Source organism: Bidens hawaiensis, unplaced genomic scaffold (genome assembly GCF_021521415.1).
Source record: "Bidens hawaiensis isolate Kalapana, Puna unplaced genomic scaffold, B.hawaiensis_p1.1 tig00046811_1, whole genome shotgun sequence".
NCBI lineage: Eukaryota > Viridiplantae > Streptophyta > Magnoliopsida > Asterales > Asteraceae > Bidens > Bidens hawaiensis.
Genome location: NW_027498357.1, coordinates 6,459 through 17,944, shown reverse-complemented (window position 1 = coordinate 17,944; position 11,486 = coordinate 6,459). Strand labels below are relative to the sequence as shown.

General features: G+C 35.5%; 1 pseudogene across 1 annotated transcript; it reads right to left on the bottom strand.

Moving 5' to 3' along the window:
• Nucleotides 1-5,560: 5,560 nt before the first annotated feature.
• On the bottom strand, nt 5,561-11,170 carry LOC143596639 (kinesin-like protein KIN-4A; annotated as a pseudogene). The gene is made up of 23 exons (XR_013146748.1): nt 11,015-11,170; nt 10,699-10,845; nt 10,470-10,619; nt 10,138-10,391; nt 9,743-10,044; nt 9,627-9,663; nt 9,333-9,532; nt 9,128-9,244; nt 8,978-9,056; nt 8,781-8,893; nt 8,606-8,704; nt 8,294-8,524; nt 8,134-8,214; nt 7,976-8,047; nt 7,801-7,891; nt 7,682-7,713; nt 7,505-7,602; nt 7,322-7,423; nt 7,017-7,239; nt 6,779-6,944; nt 6,539-6,694; nt 5,682-6,024; nt 5,561-5,598 (listed from the first exon to the last, which is right to left on the bottom strand). The product of XR_013146748.1 is annotated as a kinesin-like protein KIN-4A (transcript).
• Nucleotides 11,171-11,486: the final 316 nt, after the last annotated feature.

Sequence of the window (11,486 nt, the reverse complement as noted above, 5' to 3'; positions counted from 1 at the left end):
CCTTTTCATGGTCACAATTCCCTTATATTCAAGTTTGCTTAGTTTTTTTAAAAACGAGGTTGTGTAGTATTCTAGTTAAGGTTAGCATGCTTTCGGTACAATAACCTACATAACATGTCCATATTCATTTGAGTATTGGGAAAATGAAGAGCGATGATGGATTGGTTATTCTCAGTTAGAACTTGTGCTATCAATGCATTTCGAGACCTTAGCTTGGCATAAGTGTAAAAGTGATAGAGGCAATTAGGTTTAAACCTTGTCTGGATGAGCATGAATGTGGGTTTTGGGGGTTGGGCCTCATACATTACACATATGAGAGTGGGCAATGAGAGAGGCGGGGGGTTGGTTCCTTTAGAAAACTTTATTGGACTTATTCTTTTTATTTAATCAACCCTGATGTTATGTTGCGAGACGATCCGGCTTAGTAGGTATTTCTTTGTATTTGTAATTGTTATAGTACTAATCAATAGGAAGTATTGAGTATTATGTTTACTCCAAAAAAATTTAAAAAAAAAATAAAAAAAGAAAAGAAATGAAAAAATGAAAAAAAAAGAAAAAGAAAGAAAAAGTTGAGAGTCAATGTTCGAAGTATGGTGTAGTGAGTGTTCAGACGCAAGTTAGTAATGTTTATAGTTGTTTATTTAATTTTGATGTAATAAGCCGGATCGGATCACCTGAGCTACTTTAAATATTCCCATTCCATACCCTTACACCTAGCTCCGTTATAACCCATTTTAAGTCCTCTTGATTTATATTTGTGTCAAAGCATATATAGGTGGAGATTTGATGATAATACAAGCGTATGCGAGGAGAATTGGTTTATTGAATACATGTGAATGATCACCAAGAAGATAGTTAATGTGTGGAGGTATGTTATGTGTGGGTAAAAACCGAAATCATGTTAGGTTTGATTAGAATTCTATGGTTTAAATATAATATCAAGTATACTAGTGCAAACCTATAGTAACGAGGGAATAGGGTATGACTTGGGACCTTGACTAAACCGGAATTGTTGGTATGTATGGTGTTTGTAGATTAAAACAATTGTTGTTTGAAGTGTTGCTTGGGGACAAGCAACAGTTAAGTGTGGGAATGTGACGAGTGACTCGTAGGGAAGCCGTTAAGCGAGTTAAAAGATATAAATGCATTGGGCTTAACCAACTTAATTTCATGGAATTATTTGACTATGGTTACTCATATGTTTGCAGGTCAAAAGAGGTAGAGGATGAAATTACGAGAACGTGGGCGAAAACGACGAAGAAAACGGAGTTGAAACGAGAAAGATATGAAGAAAACAAGAAAATGAGAAAAGACTCCACTATGGCCGACGATCAACACCGTGGACCACGGTCAACCCAGCTCCAATCTGACAGTTTTCACCGTACCGTGTCATTCTATGCACCGTGTCTGGACCGTAGCCCACGATCTGGACCGTGGACCACGGTCCGACTCATTACTGCCGAGTTTGGGCCACTTTTTAGGTCGTTTTTGGTTGTCTTTTGACATATCTATCAATGGGAAACGATTATGGGAGATCTCTGGAGTCCAAGGCATTGTTTTTGGTGATTGAAATGGTTATTTTGAGTGTTTGATTCTTATGATGAAGACAAGTGAGGCAATGATGATCAACAAAACTATGAATGGCTAGTTTCTTCGGTATTCCTCTTGGGATGTACGGATTATTTACAAGACACTTATGTTATTTGTTCTTGAACTTGGGTTGATTATCTAATTGTTTATGTTAGTATAATCATGATGTTTGTGTGATTGTTTTTAACTTGTCTATATCGGTTAAACCTAATTTTGAACCACACGTTCTTGGTGTCATTGACAATTGAGATTTAGTGGAAAGAGTTAGGGTTAATAGTATTGATTGATTGTTGAGTAACAACCTCGCATTCTAGGAATCCGAGTACTTAGTTCTTGATTAATCACAAACAATTGCATAGGCACAAAACCGAGATATTATGCTTTATCCATGGAATGTTAACAAGAGTGTTGAGTAATAACCTGAACCCCGAGAGGAATGCTTGTTTAATCAATCGTTTACAACTTTCGTGTTAATTTATTTTAGATAATTAAAACCAAATCAAAAATCACTTTGAAGATTACTTTTTGTCTTTTACTTTTATATTAGTTTAATTGCTAAGCTACTTATTTAACACACATTCCACAAACTCCTTGTGTTCGACACCCACTTACTGCTATCTATTTAGTTGTAATTGGTTTATTTTTGCGCAAGTCTTCGACCTCACGTCAATAATTTCAACATTCGTTTAAGTGTTTAAATTAAACTATTTACTACTATACTTTTGTTTTGTTTATTGCTATCATAATTATCGTCGTGTTATTTACTTTTTATATAGATGTTAATGAGTATATATTTTGGAGGCCCATTTTTTACTAGCCTTGGCTCCTCGAATTTTTAGAGATTCTCGGAAATGGCCCTGGACACAATGATTTTTTTCACTTAACATTGTGTCTTTTTAGAGTTTTTTTTTTCTTTTTTTTTAACAAGAAAGACGGTGGAAATATTTTTGTGTTTTTACATTTTTCGTTTATGTATTAAAATTTGAGTTATTATTTTTTTATTAATTTTTCATTATTTTTTTAGAGGGTCTTTTTTTTGTGCCTACAAATCCTTCTCATCCTTCTTATTTTTATCCACTTTTATAGAATAAACTGACCCTTACATTATTAGATCAAATTATTAATACATTATTATATATTTTAACTTGGTAATTGTTGATGGACCACATTACCTTTACTAGCTAATAAAGGATCTCCACTTGTATGTATATAAAGAGACAATTAGACATTTTCTATCAAGAAACCGTAATCCTTAACTATACATTCTAAAGAGGAACTCGGTCAGCTGACAATCATGTCGTCTACATTTTTTTTTACTACGGTGGTTATTACTCACCATCTTGTAATAATTCATTGATTTAATATTTATCGTGTTTCCTATTGATTTCATGACTAACTAATCAATACATTATGTATAAAATATTCTGCAATGATCATCTCCTAAATCGGTGGCATAATTTATGTAATGTATTTGTATATATTAGTGAGTGAATGAATGAAAAGCACCGACATAATCACTTTCTATCACTTAATTGTTTAAAACAAATTGGTGAGTATTTTATTTGCTTTATTTGGCTGGTCAGCCTAGAGGTGCACAAAAAATTCGAACCCGGAGTCGGACCCAAAAAAAATACCTGGAATCGGTTTCTTTTATACCCGGGATTTTAATACCCAAACCCATACCCGACCCTACCCGTAGGGTACGGATAGGGTATGCATTTCAGTGTCAAAACCCGTATCCGAAACCGGACCCGATTTATACCCGGTAATACACGAAAACCGGAACCGGTTTCATAGCTAGAACTGTGTTTTTCCAATACCCGAAACCGGGTTTTTCAAATACCCAAAATTACCCGAAAAATGCCTGAAAAATACCCAAAAATACCCCTAAAATTTGTAACCCCTTAAAAAAATCCGATCTATACCTGAAAAAAACCCGAGAAAAGCCAAAAAAAAAACCCCAAAATAGGGTTTTTTCAATACCCTAAAATAGGGTATTCAAATACCCGTTTTAGAATACCCGGTTTGATACCCGACCCGAACCCGATGCATAGGGTATGGTTTTTAGAGAGAATACCCGGACCCAAACCCGACCCGGGTAGTGCCAATACCCGATTTTTCAATACCCAGTCATACCCGAACCCGGTTTTATACCCGAACCCGGGTATTTAAAAACCCGATTTGTGCACATCTAGGTCAACCATCATATTTTACAACTTTTGGGTTTTGGGCTCTTTTTCTGGTATTGTTTGGTACGTACCAAGTACAGCCAGTTTGACCCATTAGCATTCAAGTTGTTCTAGGATGTTTTCTGGAATTTGCCGGTTTTCTTGTGTGGATGAACCGCGTGTTCAATCAAGTTTGGTCTATCTTGTAACCTAATCGAGGACACATGCACTTTCCGCTTCAACCAGTCGGACGGATTAGGTTTTAAAACATTGTTTAAAATAAATACATTCTATAAAGCTTATAAACACATACAATGCTTAACATCAAAACAGAAAACACTTACAAATTTGAAAACATTTTACTGGTTTTACTTGGCTTGCAAAGTGCCAACCATCTAACACATGTTTGTTATCAAAAGAACATTTGTTATACTCGAAAAGTAAGCAGGAAGATCGTTCATGGTGTGATCATAGATTGTTCATAGTTGAATTGTATTTTTGGGTCAGCATTCAACAAAACGTGGATGGAAAATGGGACATGTGACCAGGGCCGTCTTAGAGCATGCGCGGGCTAGGCAATCGTGCAAGGCCCATCGAGGTTTGAGGCCCATAAGTTTTTAATTTCTTTTAACATATTTGATATATTATATGAGTTTTTAATTTCTTTTAATAAATTTCGAGGCGCATTTTTATATCTCGTGCAAGGCCCACGACGACCATCGTGCTCTTAGAGACGGCCCTGCATGTGACTACATAAAGAGGAGCAAGATCAACTTAATGCATTATTTAATGAAACTTGAATAATGCATACTCGAGTACATGTAAACCATGGCATGGTTTTAAGTTTTACCAATACAAATCAGATTGAAAACAAACAACATTATAAAGTAACGAAATAAGTACAACGGCTAAATTTTTTTTTATACGGCGTCTAGTGGCAACAGCGGAGGTGATGACGAGTGACGACACAGTGACCTTTATTAAAAAATCAAAATAGATAATATTGTAAGCAAACATTACAATTCTATACCTTATGCCATTGTTAATAAATGTCTACAGCTTCCAACAAAACCACTATCTCCACTCAAGTCACACACACAACAATTGACTACAAACAAATTAGCAATACTTAAAACCTTATGCTTCCAAAACTTCAAACCATACCAATAAAACCTTATGCTTAAAACAATTGACTACAAACAAATTAGCAATACTTAAAACAAATTGACTACCATACCAATAAAACCTTATGCTTCCAAAACTTCAAACCACAACACACTCACTATTTCATCTGGGGAAAGACATCAAAAAAGTCCATCAAATCTCCCATTGCAGCCACCCCAGCCAGCACAGCACCTATATATATATATATATATATTTCAATACTATATATCACCATCATCATCATCATCATCATCGTACTCAGTATATCCCACCAATAGCAATGCTATGGTAGGGTCTGAGGAGGGTAAGATGTAGACAGCCTTACCTCTATCCCATAGGGATATAGAGACTGCTTCCGGTGAGACCCCCGGCTCGATAGTAGTTTTGCATCAAGCCTTGGACATAAGGCACATAGCACTCAATCATCGGGACACCGGCTGATTGGTGCATGTGCCCTTGTCTTTCGGCTATCAACGCCACCACATGATGCCTGATTAACCTTCCGTCACTTTTAACGTTATTTTCATGAGATTAGTAAAATAATGTCAAAATTAGTGCAATTTTACTTTTGCCCACCTGAGGGTTCACGCATATATACATTATATGCGCGCACCGCAAGCAGGGCGTTATAATCTTACCTATTCCAGATCAAACAACCATCTTCCATAATATCACACTGCACCAAATGAATTCAAAGTTAACAACTTTATATGCATATATTATTATTAACACGCGACTTATGACATAAACTTATGTTACCTGCACTTATTATTTCCATTATGCTCCTTGCTATACTTTATGTCGGAGTTGAACGCGTGGTGAAAGACAAATGAATATACAATAAAAATATATATATATAAACTTAATGTCTATGATACATGATTTCGGGTCCAGCTGGCAGCGGACGAGGTTTTGATCGCATGATCGTTTCATCGCTGTGTTTAATGAGCTCTGAAAGTCTCCATGGTTTCTGCCATTTCCATTTGAACTGTAGTAGCCATTGATGGTGACTCCTTTTCCACCTCCAAAGCTTCCCGGAAGAATGGCCCACCAGTGCCAGCTGGCCCAGCTTCTTCATAGACAGCTGGCTCATCGGTACCATCTGCATTCACAATTTTTTATTCATCAAGTTACATAAGTGCAAAGGAGGTCGGTTTTGGGCTCAAACTGAACCAAAAACCGACAATTTTGTATTTTGGTTTGAGTTATTGAAAACTGGTTTCGATTTTTTTGGTTTTTAGTTTGGGTTCGGTTCAGTTTCGGCTTTTTTGGTTTTACCATTTGGGCTTGAAATCTTTTGGGCCAAAAATAAATGGCCCAAAATAAAATAATTAACTTAGGGCTAAATCTTTTTTGTTAATTAATAATAATTAACTGATTATTATACATTTGGGCCTAATATCTTTGGGTCACACTATTTACTAAATTCTTATAAATTACTTAACATTCAACATAAAAATCTAGAAATTTGGTACAGCTCAGCTTTTCTGTTATAATTACACACAAAAACCGAAATCAAAGGAAAAAATTGGTTTTCGCAAAAACAGAAAACGAAACCATTGGTTTTTGTTTGGGTTACTCTACACAAGCAAGTGGTAATCAAAATAGATGCAAACCTTTCGTTTTGGGTCAGTAAACGCTGCTGATTCTCTGACCGACCCGTTAACTATGCCTGCTGTGTACTTCAGCTGTTTGGGTACGGGTACAGAGTTTGGAGATAGCGGGCCACTCTTTTCATCAGCCACATGTTTCAGTGAATTGTGAGAATTACCCTGAATTTAAAAAACAAAAAAAAATAATAATAAATCTTTATTGTTTTCTTAAAATGCTTTGATAATTTAAAGAAAGTGATTTACCGAAGCGGATGAAGCCAATGCAATAGCAACTGTTTGTTTTTCCCTTACTTTAAGCTCCTTTTCAACTTCTTTTCTTCTTAACTCACTTTGACTCAGTAATCCCACAAGTTCTTGCAACTGTTCTTCCATTTCTTTCATTTCAATATCCTTTTCCCATGATTGACACCTATTTCAAACATTAAAACATATAGTCATATAATGTGTTGTATGATAAACTAGAAAACATTTATTTTATTACCTGGCATCTGCGAGAGAATTGAACATATATTGAAGCAGGTTTTTGGCATCAGCCATTGATCGAAGCTGATTCCACCGACCACGATTAGCAAACGCACGCTCTCGTTCTTCGGCTTTCGATAGTTGTGTAGCCATGAACACGAGTGAGTTTGATGAAATGCTTAACATGCTCTCCAATGATGCTATTCTTGACATTCTTGCTTCAGGTGACAATGATGAAGCCCCGAATCATATTAACGTGGTCAAAGATTTAGTCAAAGTTAATTTTTGTCAAGTTTTAAGGAAATATTATTAATTGCTTGTACCTAGAGAATCCATTCTTTCCTCTTGGAGGGAGGGCTAACTCCTTTTGCAGCAAATTCTTCCACTTGTCTAAGAACTGCTAGCTCTTCCGCCAGTGCAGCACGGCTGCCAAATTATATACCAAAATTTTAAAAAGTCATTTTTTTCCATACTTTTATCATATATATAATAATATAGTACGCATACACTTGGCTTTGTTTCTCGTATTCATGTCGAACTTCATGAACGTTCACCATAACTTCCACTTCATGATCAAGCTAACGTTGCAGTGATTTCTCGTTGCTCTAAAAAGGTTAAGTTGATTTAATAAAACTGAATTAAAGATTGTTAAATTTAATTAATCTTGGTTATGTGATTAATTACCTGTGCATTTGTTCCGTTTCCATTGCTGGTCACTGCAAAAACAAGAACAGTGCGGTCAAGTGTCTGATAATGGAAAATAAAGATTTAACTTTTTAAATGCAAAAGCCACGGCCAAAAACCTGTGTTGTCACGGGTTGACTTTCGGGCCTCAAGTAATTCTTTGAGCCTCTTGGTAGCCATTGCAGCCTCTTCTGTCTTTCTTTGAAGAACCTTTAATGTTATGATTATATATGTATGAGAGAATGTCACATTGCAGCCTTTTTAACTTAAATATGAAGAAAACTATAATCTAACCATTTTTTGGCGTTGGTTTAGAGCTTGTAATTTGTGTCTTTCATATTCATTCCTCCGCCCTTCTTTCTTTAGCTGCATTCATATATTAAAGAAGAAGAAACAAATCAATAAAAATTAACAAGAAATCAATATAAATTAGCAGATAGTCAAATGCATGCCTGCAATAATTCCTTTTCACGAGAGGCTTTCCACTGTCGAAATTGTTCAGCTTCTTGCTTTATTCTGTGTTGTAGTTGAACCTACAAACTCATATAAATTAGCAACAAATATAAAGTATAGAGTAGAAACTAGAAACATAACATTTTTTAATAAGCCAACCTTTTGTGCCTTGATGTATTGTATCTCATCTTGTAACTTTTTAGCTGCTTCATCACTCTTTTGTTTTTGCTTCATAATCAGAACTTGATTGTCTTTTTTCTTCTTTAGATCTTGAATTTGTGACTCGAGTGATTTTAACTTGTGGGAATGTAAATCTTGCAGTTTTTGTGTTTGCCCGTCTGAAGTTGATGAAAGATTTTCAATTTCAGTCTGCAATCGGTCTCTCTCTTTCTGCATTAGTAATCAAAATAGAAAACACACATTAAATATTATCATTAAACAATATAACTAATTATGTATATATGTATTTACCTGTACTTCCCGTTTTTCGTCCTCGAGTTCCATTATTTTCTTCCCAAAATGTTGCTTAAGTGTCATTGTATCATATCCACCAAAAAGTTTCATCTCCGACTTCACAAGAAGTGAGTGGTATTAGATTATATTAACTGTTACTAAAGTAGAAACTTATTAAAGAAAAATGTCACACCTCTTTTTGCTCTAAACGTTGATTCAATTCATGTAATTCTTTATCCATGGAGTCCTGTAGCAGAGTGTGCTCCCACTCTTTTGCTGCTGCTTCATCTATAACCGCAGGATCGCCTAGACGTATTTAATTTACAAAAAAATGTTATTTATTAACACAATAGTTGATAGTTGATGGATAAGTTAAACTTAAATTGTTACCATTTTCACTCATTTGATAATCAAAAGAATCAACACTTTTTCTTAGCACTTCATTTTCAATGCAAAAAGAATCATCAACCTGTAACAACCATTTATTAATTTACATTTACACCAACTCATGCAAAATAATATAAATTAACACACGCATACTTTATTATCATCCATTTCAGAATGATGAATGGCAATGCCTCGGCTTCTATAAGCATGAAGCTCCCTACAAAGATCCTGATTTGTAGCTTCAAGCCAAGAAATCCTGTCCCGCAATACCTGAATTAAAAGTTTAAAAAACTAGATTTTTAATATTTAATGACTTATAACTACATTTATAAATTATCACACGTTTAAACAGAAATACCTGTAATTCAACCGAAGACCCACCACCACGAGCACAAAGTTCCGCCTGCAAGCACTCTAATTGTTGTCTCATTTTTAACATTTCACTTGACATTGGATCTCTATTCACGACTGGCTTGTTTTGAATGTTCCTTGCACGATTCGCATACTTTAACGTGTTTAAAGTTTCCTCAGCGTTTATATCAGCAGGACTAACACAAGCTGTGAAGATATAACATAAACTATTAACTTAATAATTTTGTGTCATATTTAATACCTTTATAACAAAATAGTACAATTAGTATATAGAAGTTACCAATCATAACAGTTCTGCTGTTTCCACCTAGTGAATCCTGCCATTTTTTAAAATACAGATTAACCATAAATGTGTATTTACAATTAATATTCTAAACAAGGTTTATTGTGTCTAACCTGTAAAAGACGAGTAAGTTTGCAATCGCGATACGGAACGTGAGCACCTTCTTTTCGTTTCTTTTCATCACCAAGGGCACAATGACATTTCCAAGTGCAAGAAGCCCTTGTTAATATGAACTCCTTCTTTGAACCGCATGCCATCCGAACCCGTTCTTTTAGCACGTTCTGATCCCGCAAGATCAACCAAATGTAACTTAGCACAAAGATACTCGTCACTCATAGTCTCATTTATATTATTATCCCCCGAATTTGCTTTGCGTATTTGTTCAACCGTGATGGTGAATATAGCATGCGAACGACTACATAAATGTTTCAAGATATAAGATATATAAGAACTTATGTATAGAAAATATACAATAAAAGATGAAAAGGTCAAGGTTAAGAAAGCCAACCTTGACTGGTTATTAATATTGGTACTCCCGGTTGCCCTGCTCAACGATCCTTGCTCCAAACAATCAGCCATTTCTTTTAACGTCTGCACACTGCATTCCGTAGATCCAGCAAGCGTTATGACACCGTTTGAGTTTTCACGAATCTGTATCGGTGGTTTTCCAGGAATGTTGACTTTTCCTTGTTGACCATTTGGTGTCTCGGATTTGTTACTCGAGTTTGGATCCAGCAAGTCGCGTACTTCTTCTTTTAGAATCTTGAAACAAGAATCTTTCGGTTAATATTTCAATAAAGCACACATTTTTTTACACGTTTAAAGTAAATAACAGCATACCTCAATGAAGGAAACATGCAATTGAAAGTCAATCTGGTGTTTTAAGCTTTCGATTTTGTTGAATAAAGCATTCATGGCTTGTGGAATAAGGCCGGTTTGAGACGCATCTTTGCAGCCGGAACCCATAGTGTATGTCTTCCCTGAACCAGTCTGTGAAAGCAATAATAATACCATCATCATTTTTTTTCATAATAACTTGAATAATCATAATAATAATATACAACCATACCTGGCCATAAGCAAGAACAGTAGCATTATAGCCTTGAAACAAGTCATCAACAAGAGGAGCAACACAGTCTTCAAACATGTTAGATGAAGGTGTGCCAGTGCTACCATACACATGATCATAAGTAAAAGAATGCGAACCCAATTGCACCTGCAACACATCAAGCCCAAATCCAATCAGATTCACAATCCAATTACTAAGAATAAACCAATTCACAGCAAGATCTAGTAGATCTCCAACAACCCATATTCAGCCATCAGTCAATGTGACAAAATATAACCAAATAAAGAGTGGGTTAATAATATTAATGATAAACTACCTGAGGTTTGTTGGGAACAACAGTGAGACAATCTTTACAGGCTTGAAGCTTTTCGTCTCCGATGAGTGGGCGTATGTGTACGGCTACTTTGACACAGCAGTCGTCTGTGGTGGGTGGTGAATCCATGACATTAAATGGCAATCAGAACAGTGGTGGATTGAGAGAATGAGGAGGTTGTGAATATGTTAGAGATACGAGATGAGAGAGAGAGAGAGATGTAAAGACAGAGGAGAGAGATGAGTGGAGTGCAGCAAAAGAGAGAGAGTAAACTGTAACGACAGCATCCACAACAACCTGTAAGTGAAACTTCACTTGTATTACTATTATTTAATGTTTTATGTTTTGTATTTTTTAATAATAATTATTCTGTATTTTGCAAGGATACTCTCTTTTTTAAAACATTGTTACATAATACACGGGCGAAGAAGAAGTTTATTGTATAAGGGACGCAGACGCTTGACGTACAGAACAT